Below are 16,142 nucleotides of genomic sequence, written 5' to 3'. Positions count from 1 at the left end.
CATGCTTACACCATCCATCTGGTTGCTAAAGCTGACCCTGTAAAATATGTCATGTCCAAACCAGTCTTGACATGGCGACTCGCTAAATAGGCTTTGCTTCTTAATCAATATGAAATCATCTATGTCCCAGCTAAAGCTGTCAAGGGACAAGCGCTAGTAGACTTCCTTGCCGATCACCCAATCCCAGCTGATTGGAAAATCCCAGACGACTTGCCTGACGAGGAGGTGTTCTATATCGACATTTTCCCGACATGGACGATGTTCTTCGACAGATCCACATGAGCAGACGGAGCAGGGGCAGAGTAGTATTCATGTCACCACAAAGGCAAATACTACCTTACTCCTTCTAACTGAGTGAGCTATGCTCCAACAATGTTGCTGAGTACCAAGCGTTGATCATCGGGCTCCAAATGGCGATCAACATGGAAATCACAGCTCTTGAGGTATATGGGGACTCCAAGCTCATAATCAATCAACTTTTAACTGAATATGAGGTGAGGAAAGATGACCTCATCCTATACTTCCGGCTGGCAACTCAACTGCTACAAAAGTTCGAGGCCGTGACACTAGAACATGTGCCAAGAAAGGAAAATCAAATGGCAGACGCTCTCGCCAATCTAGCCTCGAGTATGACACTAGAAAAAGATGAAGCTACAGACGTGCCAATTTGCCAAAGATGGGTGATCTCACTCGTTACTGAAATGCTACTGGATGATACAAATGTCATCTCAGTACTTCCAGTCGACACTGAAGAGTGGAGATAGTCGCTGATAGACTACTTGGAGCACAGAAAGCTTCCAGATGACCTAGACACCGCTCTGAAATACGTCGACAAGCACTCTGCTTCCTTTACTACAAAGGAACACTTTTCCGACGCTCTTTTGAAGGAGTGCTCCTGAGATGCCTAGGTGAGGAAGAAGCCAATCAAGACATGGAAGAAGCACATTCAAGTGTGTGTGGGGCGAATCAGTCTGGACCAAAGTTACATTTCCAGCTCAAAAGAATGGGTTACTACTAGCCAAGTATGGTGAATGACTGCCTAGAACATGCCAAAAGGTGCCAAGCTTGCCAATTCCACACCAACTTCATACATCAACCGCCTGAACCATTACACCCTACAACTGCTTCATGGCTGTTTGACGTATGGGGATTGGACGTCATAGGACCAATTACGCCAAAGTCATCCACAGGAGAAGCTTACATCCTAGCTGCAACATATTACTTCTCTAAGTGGGCTGAAGCTATACCCCTAAGGGAAGTCAAGAAGGAAATTGTTGTTCGTTTCATCAAGGAACATATCATCCACCGATATGGTGTACCTCGCTACATTATAACTGACAATGGAAAACAATTCTCCAACCGACTCGTGGACGAGCTCTGTGAGAAATACAAGTTAAAGCAGCACAAGTCTTCCATGTATCATGCTCTGGCCAACAGTCTCGCGGAAGCATTCAACAAGACGAAGTGCAACCTCCTGAAGAAGGTAATCGGCCGAACAAAGAGAGACTGGCATGAAAGAATAAGTGAAGCACTTTGAGCATATAGGACTACACATAGGACTCCCACCCAAGCTACGCCTTATTCCCTCGTATATGGCGTGAAAGTTGTTTTACCGCTCGAAAGTCAAATCCCCTCACTAAGGATGGCTATACAAGAAGGCTTGACTGATGAAGAAAATGCAAAGTTGCACCTTCAAGAGTTGGAAGCGCTGGATGAAAGAAGGCTTGAAGCTCAACAACACTTGGAATGCTACCAAGCACGGCTATCCAAGGCATTCAACAAGAAGGTCCGCCCAAGGTTTTTCCAAACTGGAGATCTTGTCCTCGCATTGCGTAGGCCTATCATCACAACTCACAAGACAAAAAGCAAGTTCACATCAAAGTGGGATAGACCATACGTAATACAAGAGGTCTACACCAACGGCGCCAACTTAATCATGGCGGAAGACGGATTGAAGGTCGGCCCCATCAACGACAGATTTTTGAAGCGTTACTACCCCTAAAACAAACGCACCATGCTCCTGGCCCGCAAGAGCATAAACTGTGTACGGAAAAATCATCATCAAAATCACCATTAAAATCATCAAAAAAAAAAAAATAACCATCACTCATTTGAACTACGACATGACTTAATCCCTCCTCAACCAAGGGTACGTAGGCAACTTGAAACTTCAAAACTTCAAGTACAGTCACATCAACAAAAACACAAACACTTTGAAGAATAAAGAGCAAATTCAAGAATGCAAACACTTCATTTCTTTAAGCCTCAGAGCCTGATTACAAAAAAAAAAACAGAAGACACTATTTGAAAACAGAAGACACTATTAGAAAACTATGTCCCTAAAACTACGAAAGCAATCTTCAAGCAAGCCTTCCAAGGTCTTCAAAGTCTCTACCTCGGTGGGAGACAAGATGGGCAATTCCATAGCCATGCCTTTCTCTTGTTCTAGGCATGAAATCTCCTATTGGCATTGAGAAAGTGTAGCTCCCTGCTCCTCGAGAACACTTTCAAGTCGTGATGCTTCGATGCCCAGCTGTTCTTGCTCTCGTATCAACGTATCTAGACGCACCTAGGAAGAAGTTAAAGAAGTCTTTGTGGCTTGATAATCTTCCGAAGCAGCTTGTTGAGAAGACCGAACTTGGGTTAGTGACAAATCTATTGCTGCAAGCTGGTAAGCTCTAACATCTAGACTCAACTTCTTTAAGGAAATAACACGCAAGGAAGAATACTTAGTTGAGGCGGCCATAAGTTTCGACAATCTTGATCTTCAAGGATGAAGAATCAACGTTAAGATTGTCAATCGCAGAAACAAGCTTCGACAAATCCTCCTTGAGCAACACAAGGTCCTCCAACGGGCACTTTGAAATCCTCCCCTCAATATGGCTCTTGATATCCATTGCCGCACGAAGATTGATACGATGAATAAGCTACTCAGTACCACTAAGGTTTGGCTCTCTTAGAAAGATCTCAGAGCTAGTTGGCAAAGTTATTGAATGCACGATAGGCTCTTGCATACCTCTACCTACACACGACAAACTTGGGAAACTTGACGGATTTGGAACAAGCTCTGCACCAGGCGGATCCCCGATCTCCTTGCCTGTAGGTAGGTCGCCTCCAAATAGCATCTCCGTATAGGAATAAATGCATGTGGTCGCCAAGTCAAAAGAACAAGAAGGCCCAACCTAAAGAAAACAAAGAAAGCTGTTAGAAACAAAAGCTAAAACCATGAAAGCAGAAAAAGTCACGAGAAAGAAGAAAATGCATACATCTTTCTCAAACAACAACTGCCATCGAGTTGGGGAAGCCTAAACACTTCTTTCTTCTTATGACGAAAATTGACATTGCTGTCGACCTGAGTTCCTTCAAGTAGTCGCTTGTTTGAACTGTTGACGCTGCCGCAAAACAAGTCAATCTTTGTGCGAATCAACTTCATCATCGGCCTCTTCAGAGGCATCCAAATGTTGAGAAGACAAGCGCGGGCATTGAGGGACTAAAACCACAGGTCTATCTTGTAAAGTAACAGCACTCGCGCAATCAAAAGGTATCAGTTGCATAGGAACCACAGAACAACCCCCTTTCGATGCATCATGGCGTGAATGAGAAGAATTGGTACCACTTGCCATCCCTAAGTTCTTATAACGTACCTTTGACCACCAACTTACGTAAGCATGGGTCACTGGATTACTCTTGAACTTGTCTTTAGCCGACAGGGTGATAAAAGCATTTGTACATGCACGGGTACAAGACTCCGAATGCATATACACAGGTTGCAAGGATTCTAATTGGTTTTTTTCCTTCAGCTTGCCTCGCACATTTTGGACAAAAACAAATTGCCTGCTGAAACGGTGGGGACTATACGGCTGAACGATGCATCGGTCTTCTTGCCGTAAAGAAACATACCCCGAACGAAGACTTATAAGGTAAGACAAGTCCGAGAAGCGAAGATACGAATCATCCATGATGCCTCGCCGCACCGAGCCAACTATCCCCAGGTGGTCCATCCTCAAGCCTTCACAACTTCTAAACAGCACTTGCGCTTGCAAAGCATCGAGGCTCTTCGAAGAAAGCATGCCAGAATACTTCGTCATCAAAGGCCCCAGCTTGACTAAAGTCAGTGAAGAGGGCCCCGACTTGTCTAAAGTTGAAGAAGAAAAATGAGTGCCTAAGTACTCACCCAACTAACCATACACATAGTGGTAAGGAAGTACCACAGCACGATCTTCAGTGCTTACCGAGTTCGAAACAACACTCATGCCGTTATAAATGTTGGCTAAGATCGGGATAGCAAGACCCAAAGATTCACCTACAGCCATCTTGCTAGCAACTTTGAAAACTCTAGGACGAACAAAGTTGATGTCGCTTGTTGAAAAAACAAACTTACAAAGCCAGCAAGCTAAGAAAGCAGCTAGGTAAGATTCTTCCACATGCTCTGGTGCTATGCCAAGGTCCTCAAAAGCTCTCAACTCAACAGGGGAGCGGTGCCTAGCTGAACCAATAGCACCAGATGGGTATGGGTCTCCCTTTGGCTTAGTAGTCTTGTTGCAACCTCTTTTCTTCAAGGACTTCTTGTACCTTATGTCCTCCCAATACCAAAATCGGATCCATGAAGAAATCTTCACGCCTGATTTACGTCGAGCATCCTAGGAAAGCTTGTGATACGCCCAAAACAAACAGCGACAACTCGCAGGCAATCCTCGGCTATTGCAGAGAGAAAGGTCCTCCGCATTAGGAACGACCTCGTCATAAAACTTACCTTGGATTGGCAAGCCCCCTATCCTGTGGAGATCCCAAAGTGAAATTGACATCTCTCCTTTAGCCGTATAAAGCGTATTAGTCGTTGAACACCAATCTCGAAAACGCATGAAGGACGGAAGGATGGAGATCATAACTAAACAAAGATTCATACACAGCATGGTAAAGGCCCACGCTAGTAAGCATATTTTTAGATCGGCTGAAGACATCTTCAAGCCACTCCTAATAAGACTCAGCAAAGACAGCTTCTCCGGTAGTCGACAAGGTATCATTCCAAGCCATAGCTCCACTGTGGATATGATCACCAAGAAGCTCAAACAAAGCCGAATAATTATCATGAACATGGTGCGAAGGGTTCCAGATAAGAATCCTCAATGTGCACGCCTTCTCCTCTGTATTTGGTCGAACAGAGCCTACCACTTCCCAAGATACTTCAGAAAACCACGACATAATATGCATGGAGTTGTCTTTTGCGGGAAGAGCAAGCGCATTTAGACCAGTCAGTGGCGCGTAAAGCTTCAATGTCGTTCCCCTATCCTGCGAATCACCTTCCTTCGCAAGGATGGTGATGGTATTACTCTTAAAACACTTGAAGAATACCATGACCGCAACAAAAAAAAAAAAAAAAAAAATCAGCCATAAAACTTGAGCAGCACGGAAAAGAAAGCAGCTATAGGACGGTCCTTCAAAGCACGCTACAGTAGCAAAGAAACCAAAATGCCACACAATCTCACTACGCAACCCCGCAGCGATCACGCGAGCAGTTTCTTGCACTGCACGGTGACGTAACCACCAAGAGAAAACTATGACCAAAAGGCATTACACAACAAAGCCTCACTGCAGTCTCTTGCACAGCACCACATGACAGCGCACCACCGAGGGAAAACTATGATCAAGAGGCACTACACAGCGAAGCCCCGTTGCAGTCTGTTGCACAAACACTAAGCAGTGATAAGCTCATATTTATATAAATTTTACATCAAATTCACTTGTCTTTTCTTAGTTAGTTCCTTATATTTTTGATTTATTTACTTTGTTTTTGTGTTTTGTAGGATTTTTCAAGCAAAGAAAAGAAAAATAGCACAAGTGGGATTTTAAGTAACAAATTCGTCAAAACTGCCTGTGCACGTCAGCTGAATTTGGAAGCAAGTTGTGGACAACTTAGAAAGAATTAGAGAATGAGCCTTATATGGTTGGAAAGCTACGGATGTCTATTTTCAGGAGCATTTCGCGAATTACTAATATTATTTTTCTAGAAGAAGTTGTGGTCATTTTAACACTGAAAGGTTCCTAAGAGGCTGAGCAGTTTGTAACTGACAAGAAAGCATTGAAAGCAATAAATCCAATAAAACTAGCAGCCAAAACTGATGTAGCCAAGAACAAACCAGCTGACACCTATTCAAATATCAGAGGAAATGGAATTAAAGATGAGGATTAAGAGGGAGTAATTGGCATAAAGGCTACCCATGGAGTTACAATTGTTTTACATTTCCTCTCATTTATTGTCATCACTAAATGGCTATTAGTGGGTGAGTTAAGGAGAAGAAAATGATGCAGCAAGAATTGGTTTAAAAGTAGTGTTGGGGAAGGAAGGAAAGATGAAGCCTCAGTCGATTTCTTTCGGTTCTATTTTCTCAAACTCATGTCTATCTTTTGTTTTAACTTAAGGATTATGTAACTAAATTTTTAGTAGTTAGGGGCTGTTTGAAGTCCCAAATATGATTGCAAGTTTGTTATGACATTTCGTTTGAATTACTTTTATGAATGGATGAAAATTGGTTCACTACTTGTCTCATTGATGAATTCTTTATGTGTTTTCTACAGATGCATACTTAGTAAGCATATCTAGGATTCTAATGCTATGAATATTTGTGTGCCTGCCCTTGTCAAATAAGGACCTACATATATTCTAGAGTACTACTTGTTAATTGTGATTAACATGTGAACCAATTTCTAGGATAAGTAAGACAACGCCAGTACTTACGATACCTTGTGATGACTCAGACTCTTTTCATTCTTAATGATTTTTACTTGTTAAATCTATGAACACGCCATTCTAGATTGCATGTTAGAGACTAAGTTAAGTTGAAAACGCCATTCTCTTAACATACTACATAAGAAAGAGTAATAGGTTGAGTTCTAACATTGAGCAAACTTGAGCAACTTCATCCGGTAATAGAAGGAATTTGAATGAAACATAACATGTTTGCATGATTATTTGGTGGTGGATAGCAATTCACCTAACTCATTTTTCTTAATTTGCGAACTACTTAAAATTTGTTTTTGTTCGATTTAATTTAAATAGCAAATCAACTCCAAAAATCCCAAACATTTGTATGAGTGTAGCTCTATGTGTCTAGTATCTACATATAAAATTTCGTAGACTTTAGATAAGTGTAAGTGGTCTAATAATTATTTTTCGATGGCTGGTCAGTAGGGACAATAGCCCAGTTTTTGTGACATTTTAAGTAGTTAGATAAAACAATCTTTTGCGGGAAAGACCCTTATTTTCATATGCTACAATTGCCAAATCTTATTGTTAATAAGGAAAATTAATAGGACATTTTTGTGCTACTTTGTGGTGTGCTTTTAATCCTATCAAGCAGCAGAAAGCACAGGTACACCCACATCTTGCTCACTCCACCACCAACTACCACACCTCTGGAAGCTTCATGAGGGTCCTAGCATCATGCTCTACCTTCCCAAAAAAAAAATTAAAAAAAAAATAAAAAATCGTAGCATCACAACAAAGAAATCCATCAATGGGGTACACACATTACATATTTTATACGCATGATGACGAGACAATCAACATATATATATATATATATATATATATGCACAAATATGGAGTGACGGGACAAGCTATGAGACAATCACCTATATATGTATATATATATATATATATATATATATATATATATATATATATATAAAAGACACACCCACACGGTGATGGGACAATCACCTTATATATATATATATATATAAAAGGCGCGCACACACATATATATATGTATGTATATATATGTGTGTGTCTTTTATATATATATATATATAAAAGACACGCACACACTGTGATGGGACAATCAACGTCCGTGCATATATATATATATGTGTGTGTGTATATATATATATATATGTACATATCAAAATCGTCCTCAGCTTAAAAGGAATAGACCTTACAGAGTAACGGCTGTGCGAAGGAACTTGCTAGGTGACTGCTTCCTTTTCTTCCCGTTCACGGCAATAGCTCTCCGCAGCAACTGAACTCCCACAAATAGCACAGAGAACTGCAGAGGTTGAAGAAGTGGAAATCAACTCACCTTGGCAGTTCAAACCTATGCTCACAGTCACCTTTTTGGTCCAGCATCGAGTTCAGCGGGTAGCAGACGTGGAGAACGCAGTGCAGTGAGGAAACAATGCATGCAGTTACCAGCAGCGCAGGATTGCAGGACAGGGCAGTCGGGATGCAAGACAGCAAGCAATGCAATGGCTATGCAATGGTTGCACAGTTCGATCCCATATAAATACATACATATATATATATATGTGTGTGTGTACATGAACCCAGAAAAGCGTATAAAGTGCAACGACTGTGCAAATAATGTTGCAGTGATTGTGCAAATAGCAATCCGCATGCAGTGAAGAATGTAATGAGATGATTGTGCAAACAGCAATCCGCATGCAGTGAAGAATGTAATAAGATGACTGCAAATAGAAAAAAAAATGGTCCGCATGCAATGCAGCAAGGAACCCAACAGTGCCAGTCTACCATACTCGTCATAAGAACGATGTACACGCACACAAAAAGAAATTGCAAGCTACAGTTAGCAAGTCAAGAAGGAAAAGGAAAAGAGGTGGTGGCGACAGAATTATTGCAAAGAAGAAAATAAGGGAAGGATGGTGCATGGCACCACCTTGCAAAAGTATGATAAAAAAAAAAAAAAAAGGAAATAACACATCTTGGTGAGATATATGTTTTATCTGTATTTAGCACAGTACGTTGAATAAAATAAAGCATGTCTATTGATATCTCTGAGAAATTACAAATGTGTACAAAAAAAAAAAAAAAAAAAAAAGAAAGAAAGAAAGAAAAAAAGGGAGTCTTCACAAATGTTGCTCACGTAAAGCCTTACTACTCGGTGAAACCCAGGAAGAGTATCTCATATCATCAAGGTCGAAAGCAAGAGTATCTCATATCATGCCTTCTCCATGTCTTTTCCTTTGTCCTTGTTCTTACCTGCAGGGCAAGGAGAAAGAAAGCAATCAGCCGGCACTCAGAATCATTCTTCCGATCTGGAACCGACTGCCTGGAACCTATTCCCTGATTGCTTACCTAGCATTGCTCTCGAGTAGTCATCTTTAACAATTGATACACTTCCAAAGAAGATACCACATCTGCCTGAAGAACAGATAAGACGAGTGACAATGAAACATCAATCTTGTGAATCATCAGCAAACGCAACAACTGCACGTGCTGATTCATCCCCAACCCTCTTCAATATGAATTGGAAAGATTGAACAAAGAAACAGGCCATCACCTCCACCTCGTGCTTGCATGCCATGTGTCCGAATCCTGAAACCGTTCGTGGTCCTATTTTCATTCAAGATCAAGCCTCGATGGCCCTTGAAGAAATCACAAGTCCGATTCAAAATCAAGTGTTCACTACCCTTGAATCAAATTCAGCTCCAGATAAAAGGAGTAAGTTCAGACCTTCGGAGGAGACCAGAAAACCCTCCATCCCAATTCAAGATTAAGCCTGTGGAAAATCAACGATTGGAGGAAACCAAAAAATCTTCTAGTCGAATTCAAGATCAAGCCCCGATGGCCCTTGAAGAAATTTCCAACCCAATTCAAGATCAAGCCTCGACGGCCCTTAGATCGACATCTACATTAAGAGACTTCAAAACTCATCTTTTACACATGACAAGCACATGTATACGACACGCCTTGAAGTGAGGGCATTTGTAGACATCGAAATTTCAGTGAAACAAATGTTGACCAATGCATTAAAATTACAACCTTTATTCATTCCACCTACACCACACACTCATTTCACCTACAAACTCCATTCATTTCACCTACATCACACACTTACTTCACCTACCAACTCCACTTATTTCACCTACAACATCCACTCACCTACCAAAAAAAATGGATGGTAGTGATTCACTCTCAAAGCCTATAAATAGGCTTCTCCATCAAGAGAAAAGGGAGGAATTGACATCACACAAAAACCTTGAAGCTTTGAAACTCTAAAGTTCTCAAGCAAATCCCGAAGGATCAGTAAAAACCTCTTCGTTCTTCGTCAAAATCCTCCTTCAATATCAAGCCCCGACGACCCTTGAAGAAACTTCCCTCAACCTTCGAGATCAAGCCCTGACGGCCCTTGAAGAAAGTGTTCATCGTTCATCACCTGTTCATGCTAAGATCAATTCTCGACGGCCCTTGGATCAACAAACAACTGTTCTTCAAGATTAAGCCCCAACGGCCCTTGAAGATTCATTCATCAATTGTTCATCCCTAGATCAAGCCCCAATGGCCCTTTGGATCAACAACTCATCCACAAACCCACACCTTACGAAGATAGAATCAGAGGACCAAATTACAAAGAGATTGTAACCTCAAAATCATTAATATAAAATATTATTTTGTACACGTATTCTTGTTTCAAAACTTCTCCTATTCCATATGCATACCATTCAATAACAACCTCAAATGTGAGAATTTGGAAAAGGATCAGAGGATCAGGGTCACCTTGGGCACAGCTCCAGTTTGAACTTTATTGATAGCAATGCAAAGGATTATCCCGCTTCTCAACCCAAGCCTAACTCTCCCTTCAAAGGATCCGTCAGCATATCTATAGCAGCAACAACAACAATCATCTTTCAGAGTCCTCCGACTGACTCATTTCTCCTTGTTGCTACAGAACAAAAGATTAGCCCAATTAGAACAAACAATCAAACGAAACCCAATTTTCAAGTATTCAATTATTTCAAACTTAATAGTTGAAGTAACTTAAGAAACTTTTAAAGTTTCTATTGGTAAAGTTAAACCAAACAAAGGAGAGAGAGCTAATTTTCTGTTTGGTTACTTAAGAAAATGAAGGAAAATATAATCTTGACCTTTTGAGATAGGCTAAACAAATTCAAAACCCCACTCCACATGCAATCACTAAAACTGATTAAACTGGTTCAAAAGAACCAGTTACCACAACCACTTCGAAAATCAGCAAAAATAAAACCAAAAATTCAAAGTTATTTCTCAAAACATTAAAGGAATTGTTATTGACATTCTAAAAATATCATTTGGCACTCCAAACTTTCTATAATTAGGAAGAAAAATACACTTGTGAGGAGTGTAGAATGAGATTTTTAGAACGATAATAACAATTCCCAAAATTAATTATTAAATACTTACAATGAATTTTGACATCAATAGATTTATATTGTATAAAAAAAAGCACAAAGCATGGTTATTTCGTGTTTTATTGGTGGAAAGGAATCTGGTTTTCTATCAGTTGGAGAGGACCTTTTTCCGCAATTTGATCACTTTGTACCTACCCACCTTCCTATCACGACAAATAGTTCATGCTTGATCAAGTATGTTTATAAGAAAAACATAATTTAAGTTAAAATGCATGTAAGTTTTAATAATTTTTGCGGAAGAGGTGTTATCAATAATCACATAACAATTGAGTAAAAACTAAATCTATCCATTATATAAATCTAAAGACTGATCAGTAGCATAATTGGCATTCCTATTTTTAAAACCAAACGAAATTATGTGTAGGCAAAAGCTTTGTTTAAAAAAATCATAGGATACATTGTTTCAAGATTTTCAAGACACAAAAGCTACCTCTCAACCCATGCCAAAATGATCCCAATCAAGATCAATCACAATTGTCACAAAGCAATGCTCTGATCAAAGCTTCTAAAAAGGAACATAGCTAATAGGATGTAATAACTATCAAACTCATATAAATATAACACATATTCCATTACATTGCCAGTAAACTAAAACTCAAAACTCTTTTTGACATTGCATTGTAAATCCCCTTCTAGACTAGAAAAGATAACCATATTTCCAAAAAAAATACCTTATACACACAAATAGATAATCAGGTAAACATATTATCCATTGGTTTACCATATGTTTTCCAAACCACTGAGACTATGAATTATGGCTATTGTCCATTTCATGCAAAATCAAAGAAATAAGATCTGTGATTATAGAAAATCAATTATGTGGAAGACAATTAAAGACTGATTTGCCGGAAGGCTGTTCTAGTGTTTACAGCCACTTCTAGTGTAATTTAGTTTAACATTGATATTCAAAATTTTCATGCAATAAATTGGCAAGCGGTGCTGAATATTAAATTACGAAAACAATTATATGTACTGGGAAAATGTGCCTTGAAGCTTAGAAATACAAAATGCACATAGCCAAAAACTCAGTAAAAAGCAAGGAATCGTTAACCCATTAAGGAAAAACAACAAAGAAAGCATTGGGTTACCAATTACCATCGTCGAATGGTCTCATTTGCCTTGAAATAGGGGTACCGCCCGAGCATGAATTTTCATGCCCTGAAAATTCAGAAAAAGGACGTGTTTCGATCCCCAGATAGACGCATTCTATATAAGAAAAATACACGGAAATATAATGAAGTTCAGAAATCCAACCATGTTGGTTAAAATCCTCTGCCAGGTCGCTCAAGGATGAACTCCTAGTACTTATACTTCTAAGTGAGAGTTGACTTGGTTTCACAATTCCGACTCGTGTGTATTTTTGTACACCATTTTGCACAGCCCTAAGATCCTGTATTACAATTTGAATTTCGCTTAAGCATGCATACACTACAAATGTAGTACAGTGATTTAAAACAAAGACTCTGACTTATCACTTGCAGCCATGTTTCCAATTGCTGCATCTCTTTGTTTTATTCACTTTTCTTTTATAACCAAACATATATCACATAGATAGTTCAAAAACCAAAGAAAAGAGAAAGAGAAATTAGAAAATCATATTGAAAACCTCTACAAAAGCACATTAATAATCTAACTAATGAACACGATTTGAGAAACAAACCCCTATTTGAGTGCGACCGATCAGATCCCGCCCTTGCATTGCTTTGCTGTTTCCACAGCACTCTCTACACAAAATCCCAAAAAAAAAATTAATACATAGTCCATACACAAATCAACCAACAAATAAAAATAATCTTCTTTTTCAATCATTTTCTCTTATGGGGAACAACCTGCTAATACCCTTCATGGCCAAAGCACAAAGAATAATTCATATATGTTTTTCAAGTTTCAAATCACATACAAAAACAGATGCACTACTTTTCCAGACTCCCAAAAAAAAAAAAAAAAAAGAAAAGAAAGCAAGTGCAAGCACAAATCTTGTGAAATAATTATGAATATTCTATAAATAATCATATGCAAACCATTACCCGATTAATCACCAAAAGATCACAACATAAATCCACAGCTAGAAATTGAAAGACATCATATTATCAGTTCAAGATTAAAAATAAAAAATAAAAAATTCACAACGAAGCAAGCCAATTAACAAAATCCACGAAGAAAATTTCAAAATTCCAAAACTTTATGAAAACAAAGACGCACTCAGACCTAAGATTTCAGTTACACAAAAGCTATAACCAAATGTAAAATTTGGTTTTTTGCATTGTTTCTTCGTTTTTAACAATATTTGGGTTGCACGTATATGGACGGTGGTATCTTGGCTTCAAATTTTGAATTGTAAAGGTTGAAGGAAGATTTGTGAAAAACAAGTTCATTTAAGCAACATCAACAACATGCAATTAACAATTAAAAGGCAGAATCATGTTTATATGCACTCAAAAACAAAACTTAACCCATGAACTTCAAAGCCTAGTAGATAGGTGAACCAAGACTCAACTCAAAACAAAGTGAGTTGAGAAATCAATACCTTTGTAGATTCCTCTTTGCATAAGCAAAGGCTAATCACCCAAAGAGAGGGCCTTCATTCCTTGCATCTTAGATCCATGGATTTGGATGGATGAAAAGGTTTCTCCAAGTTCCCAAAATTGAGAACCTCTAAGTCTCCACACCAAGGCATATTGTAGAAGAAATGAGTGACCTTGGAGGAGTTTGATTGCTAGATGATCCCTCCAAGGTGGTCGGCCTCTTTGAGAGCAAAGGGAGGTTTGTGTTCTCATCTTTACTCCTAAGAAAACCCTTAAGGATGAAATGGCTATAAAGATGTCTTTATACCACCTCACAATGGAGTGGCAAACTTGCAATTAAGCCAAGTTCACTACCCTCCTCTAAATGGCCGGCCATATGGGATTTATTGGGCTATTTGGGCCTTTGTGAATCATTATTCATTAAGTTGTCATACAACTTAAGTCAATGGACTTGACGTTCGAAGCCCATTGGGCCTTAAGGTCCAAAACTATCCCGAGGTCTTTTAACGAACTTATTCGTTTGATTAATAATCATATTAATTAATCCTTGCCATAAATAATTAAACCATTTAATTATTCTTACTCATCTCCGTTGAATCTTCAATCTCTACCTTACACGGTGTACGATCCATTAGGTTCCTTTTAGCGAGGCAGTGGGCGATTCAAACTCTTTCAAATCGATTGTGAATTGAAACTTACTTTCAATTCTCCCGTTAGTGATAATACACTTTTAGGGCTTCCACAAACCATGGTTGACGCCTAGCAGCATGTCATGGTTACCCAAGCTAATTAGAAGAGGTGGAGAACCTATTCAGTTTTAGGATTACAAATGCAATACGGTCTTTCTCTAATACAATACTCTTGACCACATTGTTTGGTTTGATAGTTTATTCATGTCTACTATCCAATGTGAGTCTTGCGCTTATATGATTACCTTGAATGTGATTTGGAACACATTCCTAAATCTCATTCATACTTTGGCCAAAGATTCTTAATCATATCATAGAGTATTCTCCCTCAAACAGTTTGAAGGTTAGAGATCCCTTGTTGCGCATTCACTTGCCTCCATGGCTAAGTGGCTTAACCCCAACGATGTCGTGGACACCCTCCTGATGGAGTGACTTTGACATAATCAAAGATTAAGGACCTAACCACAAGACAACTGTGATGCCTCAGGTCAAAAGACTAATTTGCATTATCCCAACCATGAGTTCTCATGTGACATGAATATGAGAACTCTTCGTTGATCGTGTTCAGTGAACTCATTCTCTATTGAGCACCTACGTACTTGTCTTGATGTCACACACACCAATGACTCGAGACTAGTCACTCTCCCTGAGAGAAGACATAGCATGTACTGATCTTAACGGACTGTCAATGCCCAATTGACAATCCTATGATCAGGAACGTTTAGGATGTGTCAACGAAAGAATGGTCTCATGAATCTAACTTCTTTAGATCGCATTCTTCCAATCACATATTCCTTGGACTTATCGTTTAAGCATATAACATTTATATGAGACGGCTCAAACAATAATGTTTGCCCTTAATATTAAACTAGATTAGTTTAACATGTGAAATGTCCATAAAGTATCATCATATGATTGGTTTTAGGGCACATTTCCAACAATCTCCCACTTGCACTAGAGCCAATCAGCTTAGTCATCAGTGATGATACCTCTTCTGTAATTCATTTCATAAATGGCTGAGTAGTAGGCCTAAACAAGATGGATATCTATATGTTATCCATAGAAGCAACCTTGAGAATAACGACGTCACCATTATTCATGATTCCTAATCATGTGGTTCAGTCTCTCATTTGAGTTCGGACCTTGATGAAACCTTGATTCCCTGGCTTGAGCTATCGCCCCATTAGTGTCATACACTTTCTGGTTGGAACCAAATAGAGAGTTCATAAATGAACTTTCCCATCCAAACAACATTGTTGTAAACTTCTATATGGCAATATATTTTGCATTCATAATGGAACACACTAAAGTCATTACTTTAATGTTTCCATCCAAATATCTTTTTAGTCATAATAAAGAGATATCTGTTTATCTCTTCATTCATAATGAAGAAATATCCAATGATGGATTAGATTGATACTCTAATACATTTACGCTTCCATTACGTTACTCTAATTCTTTCTCAATTATTGAGTAATATATCCTTTAGTATTTCTCAAATACTTAAGGACTCACTTGACAGTTGCCATGGTTCTGATCCTGGGCTTGCACTGATATTGTCTTGTACCTTTCTAGGTACATCTTATATCAATGTTTTTCATACAATATGAAATACATAAATCACCTTTCTGCTTATGCATAAAGGATTCTATTTACGCATTATTTCTTTGGGAGTCAAAGGGTACATTCCCTTTGAGAAGAACAACTTCCTAGTCTCACTAGAATTGTCATTCTAATTGAAGTT

At 38.9% G+C, this 16,142-nt stretch overlaps 1 long non-coding RNA gene across 1 annotated transcript; it reads right to left on the bottom strand.

Annotated features, from left to right (window-relative positions):
• Positions 1–9,761: 9,761 nt before the first annotated feature.
• On the bottom strand, positions 9,762–12,380 carry LOC137746485 (uncharacterized). The gene is made up of 2 exons (XR_011069859.1): positions 12,280–12,380; positions 9,762–10,679 (listed from the first exon to the last, which is right to left on the bottom strand). It is a non-coding gene; the product is annotated as an uncharacterized lncRNA (long non-coding RNA).
• Between the last annotated feature and the right edge of the window lie 3,762 nt (positions 12,381–16,142).

The sequence above is a fragment of the Pyrus communis genome, chromosome 10 (assembly GCF_963583255.1).
Source record: "Pyrus communis chromosome 10, drPyrComm1.1, whole genome shotgun sequence".
Lineage (NCBI taxonomy): Eukaryota > Viridiplantae > Streptophyta > Magnoliopsida > Rosales > Rosaceae > Pyrus > Pyrus communis.
Note: the sequence above shows the minus strand (reverse complement) of the source record. Positions and strands in the feature narration are given on the sequence as shown.